Source organism: Zonotrichia albicollis, chromosome 8, assembly GCF_047830755.1.
Source record: "Zonotrichia albicollis isolate bZonAlb1 chromosome 8, bZonAlb1.hap1, whole genome shotgun sequence".
NCBI classification, from domain to species: domain Eukaryota; kingdom Metazoa; phylum Chordata; class Aves; order Passeriformes; family Passerellidae; genus Zonotrichia; species Zonotrichia albicollis.
In genome coordinates this window covers 37,072,195-37,084,590 of record NC_133826.1, presented here as the reverse complement: position 1 = coordinate 37,084,590, position 12,396 = coordinate 37,072,195, and the positions used below count along the sequence as shown (strand labels likewise).

Genomic DNA, 12,396 nt, shown 5'->3' with positions numbered 1-12,396 from the left:
CCTGTAAAAAGAGAAGGAAACAAGAAAACAGCACAGAGAATTTATATGGTTCAGAGGAATATGTGCCTAATGTCAGAGAATGGTGGATTAGAGAAACCAGAGGTCTGACTGACTCTGGCAGTTCCTGACTTTCCTCTGTTTTTCTAGAGAAATGCACAAACACTTGGTGAAACGCCAGTCCTTGGCATGCACCTGCCTCACTAATAGCTCCCACACACACTGGGGAGGTGGGGATTACGTTGGGAAAGATTTAAAGGAAAAGAGGAAGAGAAAAAAAGAGGATGATAGGACAAAACCATGAGTGAATCCCGCCCACAGGTTCAGGGAATGGTTAAAGGCATTCTAAGGAAGAAAGATGCAATCCTCAGCCACCAATAAACCATTTCTCTCACGAGCCACTGCTAGAAAACACATGCTGAGTCACGGGCTCTATAAGCAGTAATTTTAGGAGAGATGATTGGATAGTGTGAATGGTCCCTTAAAACACTAATCTGCTTTGGAAATATTTTAGGTCATTCAAGGAATACAGAAAACAATCTTCCCTGAAACCCATCTGTCTGTCCAGACAGCTTTGGACCACAAAGAATTAGTTGTTTATTTTGCTCATATTTCTATTAAAAGGTTATATGTTAAACTTAGTTCTAAGGAGAGGAAAAATAATGGCACTCAGCCTCCATCCCCAAATGAGTCCCTCCTAGAATTGTTTCATGTTAAATGTCGAGACTGTTATGCAATTATATTTCAGATTCACACACAGACGTACTGTACTTGCATATTTAACTATGTTTTCCTATACAAGACCTGCTTTCTGTCTTTTGGACTGATTCACTGGCTGAAATGTCCCTTCTGGCCACATTTAAAATCTTGATTATAATCCTTGATGAAACAGTGAAGTGAACAATCCTTGTATTTAATCATAATAAATTAAACTAATGAGCTTTCCTGGCAGATTTATTACTTCTCCTATGGATGAAATTCCACTGGCTGATTTTATGAAAGCCAAAGAAAGTCTTATATAAGGGGAGGGAGTGGGGGAAGGGGTGCATAATATTTTACTTGAAAACTGAACATTCCCTATACATTCCTAAGAACAACTAGGTTTGTGATTTTTTCCTTCACACTTGTATGAGAACCAGAGAGGAAGAGTCAAAGACAAAGTTCAGGGACTCAGCAGTGGGATGGAGAGGTGTGGGATAGTGCCAGGAATGGTTTTAGCCAGTAGCAGTCCTATCTGACACAAGGAGATAGGCTTTAGCTCTTTGCCATTGCATTCACGTAGTACAATACAGTGCTTTTGGCAGCACTCTAAAATATATACTACAAAATTGCATGTACTTATCTAAGACTATACATGAAAAAAAGGTAATATTTTCACTTAAATCCAAGAAGATATTGAAGTACTTTTCCTTTTTCATCAGGGAAAGCAGCTTAGGATGGGGTCTGGTCTTGACTCCGCAGAGATTTTTCTCTGTAATACAAAGACAAAGCCTGGATCCTGAGCTGTAAGTAGAATCAGATAGGAGGGCTTTCCTCCTTGAGTTTCCTGGTCCCTTTCAAAAGTAGGCACAAGACAAGAAGTATCCCTCTCTTCACATTTGTCTCAGGGCTGTACTAATGTTGGCTGATAGCAAACCAGAAGAAGACATACCACAGAGTAAGGAGACACATTGTCCAAGAGAGCTGTGACCATGCATGAACTCAGATGGGTGATTGTTAGCAACAGGATTGCAGAAGGTGTAGCAATAAACAACGTTCAGTGCATGAAAGGGCACAAAAATCTCCATATCCAAGTAATAGCAATTTGCCCTTGCAATTCTTTCCCTTCTTTTTCTCCTGACAATCAGATAAAGTGTGGGAGGCCATCTGTCTGCAAGAAGACAATCACGGCTCTGCCATCCCCAGTAGGGTGAACTTAGTCACTGCTCAAGGAGAATCACAGGTCTGAGTCAATTACTGCAGATTTCTACACACAACATGCTTGCTTCTTTGCTCCACTCAGATAGAAAACTATTTTTAAATGCAATCCTATGACTTTGTTTTCAGACCTCTTGTAATAAAACAGGAATTGCTTAATGTTTCTAGTTCTGAAATTTTAGTCATTCTTGCACCATCACTTTAGACCATGTAGTGCCGGTCCAAGGACATGGCTAAAATTTGTTGATGTGCCTTTCAAAGACCAGTCAATTTGTAAGCACTTTGTTAAAAGAAATGAAAAATGTTGTTTTCTGTTGCAGATAAAACTTGTTCCAGACACCAGCAGCAAACTCGGGCATCAAAGAATTTCTGGTCCAGTGGAGCCCTCACAAGCCTAATCAATACTTCAATTGGATACTGCCTGGCAGGGCACCATCTCTGTAATAATCTTCTGACTTCCTTCTCATTCTGTGAAATATCAGGTGAGAAAAATTCCCAATCCAGAAACAAACCAAGACACAGAGATATACAGCACAAGCAACAGTGGGAGAGCTGGGCAGCTGCTTCATCGCAGGGTTACAGGCTGCTGGCATTTGACTGACATTCCTACAGCAAAAGACAAACAAGCTCTGGCTACTAACATTCATTTTTCTCTCTCCTGCATACCTCTCTCAGAAGTGGCAAGCCTCTGATAATTGCTTCTGGATTCTCCCCTAAGAAATGGGTAAGTGCACTGTGCAAATGCAAACACAACAGAAAGAGAAGAAATGATATTAAATTCCAGTGTTCTTACTTTCTTCTTGTCTAGGTTAGCTGCTGCTGGGTGAGTATGGATTCAGCATGGTATACATGGAGAATTTAATTAAGGAGGGCCAATGAAAGCAAACCTTTCCCTGCTGCAGGAAGCAGTTATACAGAAAAGTAAATTTTGATTGTTCTTCATTCTTGAACTCTGTTTGATTACATCTGGTAAATATTGTGCCCTAAAGTCATTTAATTATTCAGTTTTTCCACTTTTAAATAATATTAGTGCTGTATGAAAGGTTACCTGGAGGGCCAATTTTAATGGCTGAATACATCCTGAATAAAAATATTCAAAATTATTTCCAAATGTTTACCAACCCCAGCTTTAATAATATTCTTTTACAAGCATAGTTAAATTTCAATGTGTACATCAAACTTCATTCATTTTTCAGATTTAACTGCTGGGCTACTCCAGTTGTGGATTTCTGGATATTTTGGAAACAGGTGGCTGTTAAACTAAGTTCTGGTTGAGAGGACAGTATTAATCAGTATATTGCAATCTGCAAGACACTTAAGACTTGGATCCCGCATTAAATCCAAATCTACCCTCACAAGACACTAATTATGGAAATGCATTCGTATATTTCAGTGATATTAGTTACACATCGGCATCTGCCTCAGACAGACAAATTAAAAAATACTGCTGCAAGTTAAACATGGGGCTCTTAGACACATGGGAAGGGAGATGCAGCACCAGGCTACCACCCTTTGCAGTAGAATTTCATTTCTATGCAGTTATAATTGTTTCAAAGATGATAGATAATTTCCAAATACAATCACAGAATAAAAACAGACAAAAATCAGAAGTTAGCTGAAACCTTTCAGTATAAAAACCTCGTATTTTTACATTGAATAAAGTCTCAGACTGAGCAAGTATTCATTTGGAGTCACTAGACTACACTCTCCATCATTTTACATGCTGCTATGTTGTGCAATAAAAAGTATAGGAAGCACAGCAGTATCTGTCAAAAGTATTGGCAAAAATAAGGCACTCAATTTCAGCAATTTTGCTAGTTATAGTATAAAAAATTGTGCTATTACCCTACCTATAATAAATAATAATCTTCACAAGGGTTTGAAAAAATGATATTACAGTCATGTGAATTCATAACTCTCAGGATATATAAATGGAGAATAATATCTAAGGTAAGCAAAGCCTTCTGAAGCCTTCCCTTACTAATCACAGTCATGCAGTAAAGACAGTGCAAAGTTCAGCAAAGCCAGCTGGAAGTCTTCTGTGAGCCTCAGGAAGGATTGATCAGACCACGACAAAAGCACTTCAGTCAAACATAAATAGAACTCACATTCATTCAATAATGGTATATCACTAGTTTAAAAGACAAAGAGCTTTTCTGTCTTCTAAAAAAAGAACATCTGAGTTGAGAGTGTGATGTAAAAACCCTCACAAGTAGATGAATCAAAATGGATTTTCACCATCTATTGGGTCACACATCTGTAACCCAAGCCCCTTGGTTCCTGATAGATTTAGTGTCTTTTCCAAATCATGAGACACTTTCCTGTTTAAATTGCTGAGGCTTTACTTTTAGCACTGCAACAATAGGGGCGATTCAGGCAGAGGTAACTTTCTTCACAGGAAAGGAGATCTGGTACAGCTTGAACCCATTGCAGAAAGAAAAAAGAAGAAAAAAAAAGAAAAAAGAAAAAAGAAAAAAGAAAAAAGAAAAAAGAAAAAGGAAAAAGAAAAAGAAAAAGAAAAAGAAAAAGAAAAAGAAAAAGAAAAAGAAAAAGAAAAAGAAAAAGAAAAAGAAAAAGAAAAAGAAAAAGAAAAAAGACTGGCAACAACCATGTAATTTGTCAAAGTGAAAGGCAAATATTTGACAAGGTTAGATAGACTCAGATAGACTTCTCCAAAGGAATAACATGTGCACCCTTACTGGCAGCAGGACTCTGCTGTGATGAATATATCTGTTTCTTCAGGCCTCATGGGAATGTGGACCTGGGATTGGTGGTGCTTGTCTCAAGCTGAGGTGTCACTTGGGCTGGAGATCTGGTTTACAACCACACAAAAACAATCAACCAAACCCACCCAGACAAAAGGGACATGTCTATATTTTTTGTCTCTGAACTGAAATTCTCTGAAGTGACTGGATGTTGATGAGCTTCCTGGTCAAAGAATGGACTTTCCTTGAGGTACCTCTAGTGCCCATTCTGAGCACCACAAGAGATGCTACAGGGAAACAGAAAGTTAAATCTCTGCAGAAGCTCCAGGTTATCAGAACACAATGTGAAATGGTCACAGCCACTTCTTCCTCAGCACACCTTCTCATACCACCCTCTTTCAAAGTAAGGGGGAGAGAAGGAGAATAATCCTCAGCCAGCAGAATTTTTGATGGAAAGTCCATCTGGTTTTGCAGGCATGAGAGAAGACAAAACCTGGATCTCCTGAGGCTAATGACAGTTTGGAAACTACACTCCAAAGTCTTCACTGTGTTAACAATTCATTTCAGGAAATAAAAAATAATAGGGAATGAGGGTGAATGCTGTACTTCACTAGATGAGCAGTCCTGGAAAAGATTCCAAGAACTCCTTCATATATTTGAGAGTGCTACTGGCACCAAAATCATCTTGTTTTACTGTGATATTGCTTTCACCTAGGTGGATAAATGTTCAGCTTCCAATTTCCAAACAAATATCATCTCACTTGTGAGGTTCTTTGTCTTCCAAACAAAGATTTAGCATTTTGAGTTTTTCCTGAAGAATTTCAGCCTGATGGATATTGGCAGTAGAAGGCATGTTACATAATGCATGAAGAAAAAGATGGACACAAGAAGTGTCAGTTTTCCATTTTATACCCTTTCCCCCTGCAGCCTTTGAAACATATTTTATGCAGTTTCTTTATAATTCATACAAATATATAAAGGCTAACCCTTCACATTAGGCTCTCATGAATATACCATGCAAATTCATATGCAAAGCAGATGTAACCCTCAGGCCATTGCCACATGCCCATCTGTAAAAGAGGTACCACTGTGTCAGGCAGCATTTTGTTGTTTCTGGCAATCCCTCTGAATTTAAGTCGGTAATGAAACAAAATGGAACAGACAAAGGCAGTATATTTTACACTCCTTTACACTGGAAGTACAAGTACAGATCAACACACTGTCTCTAACCTTATGGGATTTTTAGCTGTCTCCAGGGTAAATAAATCAGCCTCTACTTTTGTTCCTTCTCTTAAAAATGCCCACAGTTCCGTCAATGATTTGAAAGTAGTGGTGTAGCAAGATATTATCTCAAAAACTGATTCCATATGTACAACAAACATCCTTTATTTCAAACACACATATATTTGCATTGCTTGCTCAGAGCTAGACTGCAACAAAACAAATGGATGATCTCATTCAAGAAAATCTTCTTTCTAATGATACATGTTTTCATCATATATTTTGATAAAGGAAATACCTTATCTTACTAAGAACTGGTCATTACATGAGTGTTAATATGGAACTGAAGTATCTGAAAATGTTTGCTTCAGCATGATCCAAAACCAACTGAAACCACTGGAAAGACTTTCAGTCTTTCCTGAACTTAGTCTTCATCCCTTCCAGGCATCATACACTCTCCTGCATTGATACTCCCACCTAAATAAAGTTGAAATATTTGTGCATCAAAGACAATTAGTCTGAGAAAAGCAAGAACAAAAAATACTTTCAAAGAACAGTTTCTACTAAAAATTTAATATCAGTATTTTACCACTAGGCTAAAACAGCATAATACAACCATGAATGTTGACATAAGACATGCATTAAAATCTTAATTAAAGTGCATTCTGCATAACAGCAAGTCTTGGCAGTGCAAGCCATCTACAAAACACTATGAATTGCATTTGAAATTTGAAGAGTGTGTGGAATTCTTTTTAAAAAAAATACATCATTTTTCTCAAGAGACAAGGAAGTTTAATAGCATTAAAATTGCCATGCACTTTAAGTTTGCCTGAAATTACACACATATCATACAATTTGGTACTTATAAATGTTATTATTTATCTTACCCAAATCTATCGTGCTATCTAGGCTGAGGTCCCAGTAAACTGATGTTTTTGCAGAAGGGCTTAACACTTAACGCTCTGATCCAACAAATTCCCTCCACCATAATCTCTTTGGAATTCATAATTTATTATACTTAATGAGACTTCTAACATGCAGAAAATTAGACAAGTCGTTATGTCTTCAAAGGATCACTTCCTGCCAGGCAAAACTAAGAAAGCAGCAGACACTCAGTAGAGGGATGGATGATCGCTCAGGCTCAGACAAACAGCTCAATTTTTTTTTAATGTATGAATTAATCATCTCCAGTTACCTCTTATGAAGCCATTGCTGCTTAGTTTTTACATATAACTGTATGACTCAAATCTTTATATTCAAGTGTTGCACATCTGTCAATTAGCATTAATGTGATACAAGGCTCTCTATTTTAGGCTTTATGCGAGCTTAAAGTAGTTAATTTCCTCTCAGGTGCTCCTAAGCATTGAGCTTAACTTCAAAACACTTCTCTCTCTTAAAACTTCATTTATCTCTTTGTCAGCAGAAATTCTGTTTCTTTTAAACAAATACTGTTGTGTTGACACCATGACAACCAATTTGCACAGCAATAAAAATATCGTCCTTGTCCTCCACTGCTTCTTCCCTTCCTTTGGATCTCACATGCACAGTGCTGGATCAGGACTTAAAGGGTCTTCACCAAAAGAGACCACCCCAGACATCGTTCCTGGGGAACATCAACTGGTTCAAATTAAAGGCTTAGATTCAGACTGACACTCAGAAAACTGCTCTTGCTTGAGCCAATTCATCTCCATAACACAGAGGAGGAAGTGGCCCTTGCCATGTAAGAAGGGCTATTGCACCCTTGTGAGGAAGCCATTGTGCTGTCTGTGCTTGGTTATGGTTTTATTTTAGAGGGAAGCATACTCAGTAAACCTGGTAAAAGGAAGCTATGAGAAAAATGGGAAGATGCTAAACCAGGGTTGAGGTCAGCAAAAAACAGATGCCAGTGTAAGAAGGTGAGCCATATTCAGAAATAATAGGATATGAGTTTACACTAGGGAAACCAAGTGTGGTAGGATTGCACGTGGAGACAAGATTCTGGTGTGAGGATCTTACATTTTCAGCCCTTTCTTTTCTCCAGAGATTAATTTTCAGGGTCTGATGTGGTTTCCACTTTTCCATTCCTATATAACAGATCTTGGTTTCACTTCCTTAGGCTATGGGACCAATCAATCTGAAAGGAGAAAAATGGGAGATGAAAATGCTGTTTACCCACGTTTACCCACATTTACAGCTAAATATTTGCTCAGAACTGCCCATTCTTTCCTAAGGGGACTTTGGAGGAAGAGACTGGAAACAAGATACAACAAGACTCATCTTGTTTTTTTTCAGCCTCTAACACTGCTCCAAGATAGGAAAAGCAGAATGTGGGAATGTGCAGAATTAGGGAAGACCTATTGAGCCACCAGCTTTCGTGACCAGCATGGAATCAGTGTTAGCTGTTTTTTCCTTTGGGGCTGAAGGACGGGATTTAGCATCTGGAATGATTTTTTTGTGCTATGGTTTCTTTAACTGCTGCCTTTGCAATGTACCAAAGAAGCCAATGCTTCTTGAGATTTCCTCTGCATTTACCTTTTCTCATTAGAATTTATTTTAATAATCACACATTACTCCAGAGCAGCAAAAACGTGCCCTTGTTTCTGTCAGAAACATTGCACTTGGTATGCAAAGTTGTTTTTAATCTTCAGATTGGTCTGCATACGTATAGATAGCGCCTTACAGCACTGTTTTTGCAGACTTAATGGGGAAAATGTACGTACTGGGGCAAAGTAATTGGATTTCGGCTGAGAAGCTGCATTTGAATGAAATCAATAAAGATTCTGTCATCTAATATTTTAAGTTTGGTACAATGTGTATACTGCAGGTCAGTGTAAATTCATTAAAAAGATCAATGCGATGAAATTTGTCTTGGGTGCCTTGAAATATCCTAGGGTGACTTGAGAGGAAGTTGCCAAGGAAACAAGAGATGCAACTCAGAGAAATATTTAGGTGTTTTAACTTGATGTCTGAATTCTACTGAGTTTCTGAGATAGTATAATATAGGAAGTTGTCATGGAAACAAAATTCAACAAGTGGTTAATGAAGAGCCAGGCCAGGCAATTCCTGCAGGTGGCTGTGTCAAACAGTTTGGACCAGAACATCCTTAAAAAATGAGAACTCTCCACAGGTCCTTGGTTGTTGGTTTTCACAGCAAACAAGAAGAGGAAATTATGCTTAGGCACCAAAATGGTAGATACATTCTCAAAACTGCTAACAGACAGACATCTTTATAGATATGTTAATTTTTGATGATATAAACCATAACTCCTTAACCAGCATCTAGAAGCTCTCCTACAGGTAGTCAACCTGCTTTAAAGTTCAGATATAATTCTCTTGTATTATTGTCCATATTAAATGAAACATTTTAATTAAAAATACTTTTAAAACTCAATTTGTATCTTAATTGATGCCTCTTCCAAAGGCTTTTTGTTTGACATGATGTTTTGGTTTTGCTCTTTTACCCTAGGTTTAGCCTCATGTGTACTTTTCTTCAATAGTAAATCCTTGCCAAACTTATTTTAATTTCTGTAATAGAACATAACAGTCATTTTCCAGGATCATGCAAGCATCAATATTTTTCTTCCTTTATTATTCCATTTCAGCCTCTCAATTTCCTGTCTCATTAGGTCTGAGGCATTTGTTAGCATGTGTACAGTGCTTTAGGGCCTCAGCACTGAAAACCCATAACTTCCTATCAAATTCAAAGGAGAAATCTAAGAACACATACAGTAGCATGCAATCCATATTCTTTTTTAATGCATTGAGGAAACCATGGCATTGGCAGTCTCAAGGAGATTAGCTGATACAGGCTCCATAACTAAACATGCAGAAGGCATTTCATTCTGTTATACACAGAAATAAATATATATACATTCTGTTCTATGCAGACAGACCACACCTAATGAATAGATAAGATAGAAAGGTAATCTAAATACTTCTGCATGGAAACTCCTTTCACAAAGTTACTTAAAATTCACAATAATTTTATTTCCTCAATGGAATACCCTCAAATAGTTGTTCCTGGGAAGTATTTCATATCTAACACTCATACTAAGAACATAATACTATTTCATTTGCTAAAAAGGCTCCTGACCATGATGTTTTAGTTTCAGTCTGTCATTTGTTAAATATAAGGCTTTTTGAGACTTTTCACAAACATTTTTGTCTGCCTTGAACAGCAAGGGATTAAGATGCCAAGTACTGGATGACAATATTTGTAGCTACCTCACTATTTTCAGTTATAGCTACAATTGTGAAATTTACATTATGTCATTTCTGCCAGCTACACACACACACACACACACACACACACACACACACACACAAGTGGGACATTTTGAAGCATATCTGTGCTTGCATTGGAATGAAGTTAAATAAAGTTTGTGTCATGTGCTTGGCTATATGCCTTTAATGAGGTTTAGCTTTTTCATGAACACAGAAAAATCTTCTCTTTGATCCCTCCACCTCCTCCTCACCACTGTACCACAAGGGTGACAAATGTTGGTGAAGCATCCACACATCTGTGGTCCTGTCTCCCTCTGCCTGCTGCCCCAGGTTGTTCCTCATTTAGTGCAGCTGCACTGATGGTGAACAGGAGAAAAAATAGGAAATCCTACCCAAAAATTCAACATTTCTAGCTCAGCAAAACCCTTCCAATTTGTTATAAGATTTTTGGGAGGTTTTTTTGACTTAAAGAAAGGGAACATAAGATGGAATATTGCTTTCAAATCTGTCTTCACATGAGCTTCACAAGGTCCAGATGGATGCTTGGATAGAAGAAAAAAGAGAATCAAACTTTCACAATCTCAATGAAATTGTGGAAATATCAGCACTTCCCCATTCCTCTGAATAAAGATTTCCAGGAAAATTTCAGCTTTTATGTAAGTTTCTGGACTTCATGATCATGTAGAAAAGTGCTTAAAAGGTTTAGAAAGAGAGGACGATAGGCTAAGCCTTGTATAGGATTTTTTGTATGCTTTTTTTAACATCTACACATTATTGAGAGGCTGAAAGCATGATACATGAATGATTGGCAGTGGTCAATTATCAAGACTCCAAATGTAAACCATATTTAACATGAATGCATGCCCTTGGAAACCACACACAATCTCTTTTACCATCAATCCTTCCAGTAGAAAATCAAAATAGAAGTAGGATTTTACCAAGCACCAGATGACATCCCTGAGCTGTGAAGGGTACAGTAAGATAAAGAAAGGAAAAATAATTCATTGTCATTCCCAACATAGTAGTTAAGCCTACCTTGCCCTTAAATGTATTTCGCAAACTGTATGATTCCGTAATTGTACAGCTTTGTGCTAAAGATAATACAATAACCTTGAATTGTGCTTCATAGCAACACAATCAATTAACTACTTATATGGACAAACACTTGAATATATTGCATTGTGTCTGGATGCTCCATTACACTTCTCTTGCAGACTGCATTCAATTAACTCAAGGCTGCTGCAAGTTCCTGACCATGCTGCAGAATAAAATCCTTCAGTGAAAGGGTGTTTGCCCTTTGTGTGTCAAGATATTCAAACTTTAAACTTGAATGAGTCCTCTGAAAGTTTAATTGAAACACTATTAGTGCTAGAAAGTCTCTTTTTAAGGCCTGTTGCAGTTTAAGGCAGCTGAGGAAGCAAATCTGACTCTGGCTCACTGCTCATTGCCCAAAGATGATGTAGTCAGCTGGATAAAGGCAAAAATGCATCTTTCTTTGCTATGCAGTCAAATGCCATATGTTCTCTGGATTTTATTTTTTTAATAGCTTTTATTAGAATTTATCAACTTCTTGAGATCCTAGGTAAAGAGGTATGGGAATTAAGAACCTTAAATTTAGGTGGTTTTTAATCTTCTCTACTATTTGTATTAGCTTACAAGAAAAAAGGTGCTCTGCTATAACAGCAGTATTTTCACAGCAACTCATTTTGCTTGGTGTTCTGAAAATACAAGCTGAAAGGATATTGAAGCTATGGGAATCCTGGGATACAAAGTTATGCTATTTTATTAATCATCTGTCCGTTTTAAATGCCCACATAGGCCAGCATTTATGTAAGAATCATCGGCATCACTGGGTTTCTTGTATTCTTTGTAATGACCAGTGCTACTATGTTCAGTCAGGGGTAACAAATTATACTTTACCTAACTAATACAATTATAATTTCACATTTTGACTACTCACATAAAGCAATTTGCATCCCATACACAAATTTAATGCTTGCACCTGTGAAATTGGCAGCAGTTCTATAAAGAAAACTGATTCCTTATGAATGATTTTTCAAACTGTAAATGTGAAAACTCAACCTTAAAAAAATTCAACAGTCCTTTTTCCATTAATGTAACTTTCAAAATTAATAGGTCTGTGAGCTTTTTATTCTTGAAAAACATAGTGGAGAGAGGCCAGAGCTGTCTTCCCAGGAGAAGTCTGTTAAATAATAAATATAAACCCCAATAACTTTCAGGCACTTCAAACCAGGCACAAAATACAGAAAATGCTCAGCAGTTAGTCAGTAGATCAGAACCAGGGATTCTAGTAATTTTTACTCACTGGCGCAACTCAGGGCAGTTTGTCTCT

At 37.4% G+C, this 12,396-nt stretch overlaps 1 protein-coding gene across 10 annotated transcripts in view; it reads right to left on the bottom strand.

The window, feature by feature from the left end:
- Window positions 1–12,396, bottom strand: part of LOC141729897 (N(6)-adenine-specific methyltransferase METTL4-like) — a 52,508-nt gene that overhangs the window by 9,323 nt on the left and 30,789 nt on the right. For 3 of the 10 annotated variants that reach the window (XR_012581460.1, XR_012581458.1, XR_012581462.1), the window contains one exon: window positions 7,836–7,953. The exons of 3 other annotated variants lie outside the window; for them this stretch is intronic. The gene's annotated coding sequence lies outside the window, so the exon portion shown is untranslated. Of the gene's footprint in view, window positions 1–2,580; window positions 2,648–5,076; window positions 7,954–12,396 lie in introns of those variants that run through there. 4 more of the 10 variants (XR_012581461.1, XR_012581465.1, XR_012581457.1 and 1 more) reach the window with 2 other exon arrangements.